The following is a 10,000-nucleotide window of genomic DNA, read 5'->3' as shown; positions in this document are numbered from 1 at the left end:
TCTTCATTGTTCACAGATGAGGCGTAATGTAGGACCTTGTCCAAAGACTAAGAGATGGGCTTTGTTGGTGCTGCAGGGATAAGCCTTCAACATGCCTTCGGAATCTTATTAAAGATTTCATTCACCAGGTTCACTTAAAAGGCATCCAGAAGAGGTCTAGTCAAGGATGACTTGCAAGTCATTATCGTGTTGGCCTCCAGACTTTGATTATGAAGGTGGACAAAGAAGGAGAGACGGAAGTTCATTGAAATTTTTTTCGGTCCTTTTGCTTTTACAAAAGCATCCCACTTTTTCTAAGTAGAGTCATATTGTCATCTATTGACATTGACTTGTATTCTTCTAAGAATTCTATATTGCCTTCTGAGATCCCAAATCTTTTCCTAACCACTAGGCCAAGAAAATCATGAAATGAAGGGTTCGGGTTCTCTGTGATAAATCAAAGGAAATTAACTTCTGAGCATTCTAAAATAGTCCTGGGTTCAGAACTAGGCCCAGCCTCAGCTTCAGTTCCTTTACTAAAGAGGACAGATTGCTCTTGGCCTACTTGGGAGCAAACAGAGCTACTCCTCCCTTGGAGGATCTCAGCATGTTGAGGACCTTCAGCAGAAGATCGGATGGGATGAACAGGAATTCCTGAATACATCCCTCCTATACTAGAGACATGATGTCTATTATCTCCACAAGAGGATCTTCGTATGGGGCTACATATCGAGGTAGTTTCTTGTAGACGCTCATGATGAAGAGAGCGATCCGCAGCTTGGCGACTTGTTCCCATCTGGGAGAGAATAGGTTTTCGTCCGTGGACAATTCTAACTCTATCGGCTTGAGCCCAAGTAGAGCATCCACTGTCATATTGCAGATCGATTGTACATGAACTGCTGACAGGTGCCATCCCTTTAAGTAAGGGATGGTTAACGTCACCTAGAGTGTATGAGACGTTCTCTAGCATTATCCCAGATCAGCCGTAGGAGGTCTGATCTGCGTGGAGAGAGTTTTCCCAATCATGACAGGACCAACATGGTCTTGGGACTTTCAGGCTTTGACCTTTGTTAGGGAAGCAATTAAGGAAGGGCCAATATCGGTCTTTTTAGATCTCTTTAGAGCCTACCCTAAGCGTTTGATGCGTACCTTTTTCATACTCTTAACACATCTTTCAGCTGTGCTCTTAGCACTGGGTCTGTCACTATTGCGAACTGGAAAGAGTTCAGAGCTCCTCCCTGTTAGCGTCTTGGATATCTGTCTGGTTACCAGCGTTTCTTGGCCGACCCTGCAATCTCCTTTTACATTCCCAAGGGAAAGGAGAGTTGGTGTGACCACAGGTTTGATTGAAGCCCTCGAGCTGGAGAGAATCAAGACTTCTTGAAGGTTATCTTGCATCCGCGATGTTCCGGGAACCGGATCACTTCCTTGGATGCTCATAGACCAGCCACTTTGGGTGCTGCCCATCCCAGCCTCTCGTCCAGGTACATTGTAGCCATAACAATTTCTAGGCTAGGTTTTTGTTTGAATGTGTCTGCCAATCCTGTGAAGATACTTAGGACTGTGTCTAGTCTGACAAGTATCTCTCCTAGGATATACGTTACCCTCTGTAAATTGAATCCTAGATAGGAGGGAAGGGGGTGACTGACTGGAAGTTGCCAATAGACACCTTTCAGGTCTGACAAGACTACAAACACCCCTTTTTGAAACAGGGTCCTTATGTTCAGAAGGATTAACATTCTGAACTCTCTGTTTTATTTCAACTTGTTAAGTGACGACAAAGTCCAGAATGACTGAGTTTTCTTGAGTCCTTCTCATGAACACCAAACAACCTTCCCTGGAATTCGATGGAATATAGTTTCCTTACCACCTGTATGCTCTAGAGCTCTAAGGTATACTCCTTCAGGAGGGTTTTGGATTGTAGGAAGAGTTGAGGAAAGGATGGTGGAGACATGTCTACCTTCCATCTTAGGCCCATCTTGATTAGGCCTTGGATACAAGGATCGAAGGTCCAGCGATCCTGAAGGAACCTCCCTCCTACCAGAAGTGTCTCTATGCTTTGAATGATCAGTAGGTTTATATATTCGACCACCTGCCTGTGGCACTGCGGTCACTGCAGCCGTGGGATGTTGTTGAACAGAACGAGGTATATTTCCAGACTGTTCCGTCTTCCTTTTAGGTTGGGGACCAACAACCGTGGAAGGGTTTCTCTTTGAAAGGATGCCCCACTTTTGGATAAGTCCTATGTTCTCCGTGGAGACGTTCTTAATCACCTTTTTAACTACCTCGTCTGGGAAGAGGTCTTTACTCCAGATGTTGGAAGATATTAGCCTCCTTGTTTCATGTTTCACTGTTGCAGAGCCTTCATAATGGCATAAAGGTCTTTTACTTAAGTAGCCAAATGAATTTTGGCTAAGACCGTGTGTTTACCTGCCTCCACTCCCTTGGCAACAGGTTTAAATCCCTTCCCCGTAAAGGGGAATGAAATTGAAGCAGGAACAAGAAAGGAAGGGTACCTGTTACCTAGTGTGAATACCTTCGACAACGAGTAACCTGCCTTTTTCAGGCTACTTAACAGGATAGCCTGAGCCTTATCAATGTCGAGAATCATGACCTCCTTCGATTCCGTTCCTTTTCTTGACCTTGGTTCACTCTTCAGTCGAACGAAACACTTAGGGAAAGTGTCATAGCTTGGCCAAAACTTGATTTTGTCCAAAGGAACATCTTCTCCAATATGTAGAGTTTGCCATTTAAATTCGGCATCAGCTCCACAAACCTCCAGCGATTGGTTTTAGAGCATGTCGGAAGCTATTGATCTATGGGTCGTTTGTATGACCCTTGGGTAGCGACAAGTGGAGCTTCACAGGGGTTCTATCTTGCATTTCGCTTCCTGCTTTTCCACTTGTTTACAAAAGTTTTCTATTAGATTTTTTACTTGGGCCCATAATTGGTCTATTCCATCTAATAGAGGGGTAGGAGGTGAAGATGTCGATGTCAATGGCTCTAGAGCCAGCACAGACGGAAACCATTTCGACACGACATTCTCCATTTCTTCCCGTGGGGGCTTCCTGCCCTCTGTCCCAAAGGCTATCTGGCCGACAGGAGATGTGAATCGTGCCTGCGGCACTACTATTTCCTTACTTGCTTTCGGAAATGGTAGATTACGTGTCAAATCATTAGGTAGGTATGGTTCCGGAGAGATTTTCTGGAAGCCTCTCACCCAGTTGTATAATTTGTTACGAGCTGAATCCGTAGACTAAATCGACTTGGGATTCTCGAAACTCTTGGACATTAAGGTCCGACATACATTGCAAACCTGCGGGTTCCAATAATATATGGTTTCCGAAATAATATTGCAGGGGGCATGAAACCTGCACGTATTATGACCATAAAAACACTTACTCTTGATATTGCAGAACACTGCAACACATGTCATCTAGGGTTCCTCCTATTAAAAAGGAAAACCACATGAGTATATAATTGATTGTCTTACTGATAAGCAATATGCAAAAGTCATCTTTTAACTAAAATAGCTTAGGATAGTAATCTAGAAAGGGAAAGTAAGAGACATTTACTTCCATATCCCCTGCAAACAAATGCTTTTACCTCCCCTCAGTAATAACTATAATGAGATTCCTTTATCAAGGGAACTCCAACGAAAGGGTTCTAACCCCTAGGGGTAGAGAAGTAAACAAATCACTGCCCCTTTATATTCTTAACATTGTGGGGTAAGGATGACTGATTTCTAATCAGAGTATTGAAGGAATTCTATTCTTTCAATATAGGATCGATACCAGGAGAAGCTCACACAGGGATACCCAAGAAAGTGTTTGAAAAATATAGGCTACTCTATGATATATACTGTAGTTTTCTGTTTGCAGTATGATCTATATTGCAAAACATACTGGCTACTGTATAGTCATATACTTTAGTTCTAGCTGGCATATTGCCAGCAAGGTTAGCACCAGGGACAGTTCAGTCAACTTATTGTCGGGTGTGATGGTGGCCGGCGAGATCTGTCGGCAGCTTACCGGCTGCCGGCAGGTCATCGGCAATCGGCCTACTAGGTGCTAGGAAGAATAAAAGACATATTTGTGCATCCCGCCCAGCCCGTTTGCTGTGACCTCCCTTACAAAATTAGATCATATAGTTTCCTGATCAGGGAAACTCAAGGATAAGGGTTCTACCTTTTAGGGTTAGAAGTGTAATACCACCAGCCCTTTAAAATATTTATTATTATAGGGTAAAAGAAAACTGATTTCTAATCAGAACATTAAAGAAATACTATTCTTCCAATAGAGGAATGGTCTCGACAAACACCCGGGCAAGGATACCCAAAACATACTGGAAAATAACTACTAGTATAATATATACAATAGTTTTCCATCTGCAGTATATCCTATACTGCAAGTATACTGACTACCTGTATAAACATATACTGTAATTCAACCGGCATATAGCCGGCATAGCTAGCTCTACCAGCACAGCCATCATTCTAGCTAAAGAGAGAGAGACAGCATGTAGTGAAGGCTGCTTTATTACTCTGTATGCATCCAGTAATTAAGGATGTAAAAGTATAATTTACTACCTCTTTTCAGAAAGAAGGTTCAAATGGAAGGGGAGAATATAACATTCCGGCTTCCATCCAGCCAGAGTACTATTACCGGCAGAATCCTGCCGGAACCTAGCCGGGAGACTAGCTCCTGGCAGTGCTAGTACATTTGGCATGCTACCGACTGAGTCAGCACCTATCTGTGCCAGCCTAGCCTGACAACAGAACTTGTGGCCAGCAGTCCAAGTGAGAACTGAAGAACCTAGTGACAGAAGGGACTTCCCACCCAGTGCCATCATGGCTGCCGGCAGCCATTATAGCTGCTGACGGATGGCATGACTACTAGCAGCCCTCATAGCTGCCAGCAGCCGTCATAATCGCCGACTGTATATAAAACACATGGTCGCCGGCAGCCAACATGGCCGCCGGCAGTTGTCATGGCTGCCTGCAGCTGGCATAGCCGCAGACAGCCGGGCAACAGCTGCAGAGAGGGAGTCTAGCCAGCCCCCTTAACCTAGCGGTAATGATGAGGTTGCAGGACGCCGGCTCAAAGAAAGGCAATGGCTCTGCCAACATAAAAGAACAGAGGGGGAGCGAAAGGGTCCTGAATGAGGTTTGGAAGGAGCCGGCAAGTGCCGGTCCTACACACACTTAAGAAAATCTGTTTCAGTATCGGCGGCATACTAGGCGGTAGGAGAATCATCTATTCTCCAGCCTAGGGTCTACCAGTACAGTTAAGGGGCCAGTAGCAGTGCCGCCTCCTCTCAAAAGGGGAGAACCAGAGTTCAAGTGCCGGCATCATCCTAGGCCTCAGGAGTGTAACTACTCCTCAGCCTAGGGTCTGCGATCACAGGACTAGTCTACTAGGCCACAGGGAGAAGGTGGCGGCATCTTACAACCCCGGCAGGGTATTGACTATTCACCCTACCGGCCCACTGTCGGCACAAGACTAAATACTCTGAGGTTCTGACCGAATCCCAAAACCTGCCATCTGCGGTTAAGGGTAGAGACAGAAAACCCTAGGCTAGTCAGGCCTGAATGAAAACTCGAGGCACGACCCACTAGGGGTGTAGCCTAAGGCTACACACATAGGGAAGAGAGATTACCCTTAAAACTCTAGTAGAGACAAGTATCGGTTATATGATAATTCTAGGAGATGTTAATCTCCAATGAAATGATATCCAATGAACGAGGGTAACCGTGGTAATGTCCAAAGTATACTATGTTACCTACGTTAGGTTACCCAGGCAAGACGAGACCTCGGTTACCTAAATCACTGAAATTCTGAAAGAAAAAAAGGAAAATCCTGTATATAACATCTTTACATGTATAAATTGCCTAAATAGCTTCCATAATTAAATTATTGATGCTATTTAAACCGGGAATGTCGTTCTACTAACTAAGTAACACACGCCTAATGAACACACACGCCTAATGAACAACAGTGCCCATGGCGCCTCCGGTAACAGGTGTAGCCCCTAAACACAATAAATTACTCTAATTTCACTGTGAGACTGGAGCTAAATTACACACATGGTAAAGATTCAGTACTCAACTTTCCAAAGGCAAAAGAACCTGGACTTTGCATATTAATCCTTGAAAATTGATCAAAATTCTCAAATAACGATGGAACACCACTGTGCTAAATCACTACAAAATTATTAATTTCTGCCATCTTGGATATGGCGCTGCTGTGATACTCAATTGTAGTATGATAACTAGGGTAACCGTGATACAGCTCCCCTTCTAATTCTGCTAATTTCCCCCTCGAAGCGTAAGCGCTACTAGCGGTGTAGATTGATATAAGGCGTGTCAAGAATACGTCCTCTGATATTATGCGATATCCCTGGGAGAAAATTTAACGATATTCGCGCCCTAAGTTAGAATTCTGGAGACCTAAAAGTAAAATTCTCTGGGAATATCACTGTAGTAAATATATCCCTTAGGAAGCTACTTATATGAACTTCCATCAGGACGACATGGTTTCAGCCTGAATATATATATATATATATATATATATATATATATATATATATATATATATGTATATATATATATATATATGTATATATATATATATATATATATATATATATATATATATATATACATATACATATATATGTATATATTTGTGTATATATATATATATATATATATATATATATAAATATATATATATATATATATATATATATATACATATATATATATATATATATGCATATATATATACATATATATATATGCATATATATATATATATACATATATATATATATATATATATATATATATATATATATATATATATATATATATATATATATACATATATATCTATATATCTATGTGCGTACATATATATATATATATATATATATATATATATATATATATATATATATATATATATGTATGTGTGTGTACATATATATATATATATATATATATATATATATATATATATATATATGTATATATATATACATATATATATATATATATATATATATATATATATGTGTGTGTGTGTGTGTGTGTGTGTGTGTGTGTGTGGATGTAATTATATTTTGTGTATTCTTTTAACTTCATGTTCAATGATAGATGTGTACTGGTAGATGAAAACTGAAAACATGATTTTACTGATTGAGAAAGAAAAAATATCCTAAATAGATGTTCATCTCCATTACAAACTCTTTATATTTTTCTGTAAGAAGTTTTCTTTTTTCATTTAAAATCCTTCTGAAACCATAGATAATGCCTCGGAAAGTTAAAAATATACATACTGTAAACATTCACCTAATTTATAAAACTTAAAATTTGCTGTTTAATGGAGTGTATTAAAGACGTGAAAATTACTTTCAGGGAAATTATTTCCCTTTTTAAGTACTAATTTTCTGAGCACTTTGTGTAAGTTTGCAAGAAAATTAGATATTTACTTTTGCAGGTTCAATCAGATTCTATTTTTTTTCTCTTTTTTATAGAGAGATTCTGTTTCGTGGACAGAAAAAAGGAAGTTACGAATTTGGTTTGGCTTGCATGCCAGTATTTCTCTTTCTTCAAACATCTCTTGATTTTATGTGTTTAGATTTAGAAAAGTCCACCAGAAGGCAAAAAGGAAGCTCTAAACACGAAACGCTTCAGAAATTTTTATCTTTCTTGTGGATGATTGCCATGTGTAATAACTCATTTTCTTAAGGGAAGAAAAATAATTATTTCTACTCATGAAGGTTATCGATATTTATTTTAGGATAAAAATTCCTTTCCAGAAGAGCGTTTCAAATTCACTGGTAAAACTCAATTACTTTCTATGAAATATTCACATATATTGTTTGACCGAGAAAACAAACTTGTTGCCTATGCAGATGATGCTAGTCTCTTTTAGTCAGCTCCTTATTCTGAATGTAAATCATAAATTGCTGAATACCTTCATAGAAATCTAGCTGAAACTTGTGTAAGGTGTATTATTATTGGACATGAGATTTAAACCCTTAGCAAACTCTAAATATGCTTGTACGTGGGTCGGGAGAGGGATTTCTCAACATCGTGATCTTGGAATTTATAAGGTTTCTAAAATTTTATCCTACTTTAAAAGAAAAAAAAGGATTTTTTTTAACGGAAAATCCCTTTGGACAAACTATTACAATATTTTTCCTCTAAACCTAAAAAAAAAGATAATAAAAGAAAAAAAAAACATGACTTATATAAGAACTATTCAATGATTTTCAGTGATTGATCTATTTTCAAGAAATTTCTCGATTTTTTCTTTTTATTCTGTTTTTCATATTGTTAGCCTTTCTGATCTCCAGCTGTTGAATCTCATCTTAAGTTTACGGATAAGGACATATATTCTATTAACTTCTTTATTCCTGATTTAGATATTAATTGCTCTAATCATTCTTTTTTTTTCTTTTTTTATGATTTCCCTAATCAGGCAGTTGAGTCATTTGCACTTCAAAAGTCCATACTTGTAGCAATTGTTTTTATGATGAACAGGCTGACATAAGAGTCTCTTTATAGTTCATATATGACAGTTCTATCTCACGTTGTTAATGATCTGAAAAATCTGTATATCAATCCTTCATTAATTTTCGTGAATTTTATGTTTCCTTACTGGGCTATTTTTCCTTTAGTAACCCCTGGGAAAGTAAAGTACTATAAGTACTTTACTTTCCCAGGTAGGGTTTTATCCTGGATAATAATAATAATAATAATAATAATAATAATAATAATAATAATAATAATAATAATAATAATAATAATAATAATAATGAACGCCAAAGCTACCGGTGCTGAAATCTGGAAATGAAATTTGCATCAAAAATCTTTAGATTCGGCTAGCTTTGGAATAGAAAAGGGATATTATTTCGCACCAAATCGCAATATGGAAAACATGAAGCAAAATGTAAAAAAATAGGCAGCAAAAAAGAAGAGGAAGAGAGCTGGTATGTAGCTGAAGACAAACCCCATAAACAAGGCACGGCTAGTACCAGAGAGGATGGTGCAAGGGCCGTACGTGTGGCAGCAAGACCCTCCTACGGAGCTCCAATTGAAGTGAAAGTCTAGAGTCTAGACATGGTGTTCAGTGAAGTTGATAACCTTTGGTACATGCTGTTAATGAAACGTAATAATTGAAAATATCTTGTAATGGTATGTTGAAGGTTAGTATGTGTAAGCCGGAATATATGACAAGAGTTGTTCATTAAGTGATTTTCTAGTGTTTGGACGATGCAATTGACGAGCAATTAGTTTTGTTGCAATTGAATAAAACAAATTGTTAATTATGAGGTCATCTTCTTAATATTAGCAAAATATATCAAGACAGACGACAGCGTACTTTGGTCTGGAATGAAAAATACCTAGCACTCCCAAAAGAAGAGGAAATAGTGATAAAAAAAAATCATAGCAATATATAACATAATATTATAAGTTACTAGATGTTTTACCTGGATTCATATTCCCTGAGGAGATTTATGACTACAGAAATAGTTTAATGACTCGATAAAGTAGATTGATGCATATGTTGCCTATCAATATGATGGACGGAAGCATTACAGATATTCCTTTCAAATAATGAAGAATTGTTTTCCATTAATGGAATCACACTTTTTATTACCAAAGTAAAGAGAGTATTATATATGTATGATAGTGGTTACTATTAATTATTTCTATCTCTTCATAAATATAGAGAAATACATGATTCATTATAATTAAAACTAGAAAAGTACTCTAAGAAAGCAGACCTCTGCCCGGCAGTCTATTTCTCGAAACCAGCTTGCCTTTCCCAGAACTATTTCCGGTTAACCTTTTGCTCGATTTCTACCTTGACCTATGAATTTCCAAACACGAAAATTTTCGTGAGAATTTCCCTACTCATTGAGTAAAATTATGGCCTGGAAGCTGTTCATAAACAAGCAGAGAAACGGACAAACAGGGGCAGAAACAAAAACCCTTCCTACTTCATTG

The sequence above is a fragment of the Palaemon carinicauda genome, chromosome 13, assembly GCF_036898095.1.
Source record: "Palaemon carinicauda isolate YSFRI2023 chromosome 13, ASM3689809v2, whole genome shotgun sequence".
Taxonomy (NCBI): domain Eukaryota; kingdom Metazoa; phylum Arthropoda; class Malacostraca; order Decapoda; family Palaemonidae; genus Palaemon; species Palaemon carinicauda.
This window is presented reverse-complemented; position numbering follows the sequence as displayed.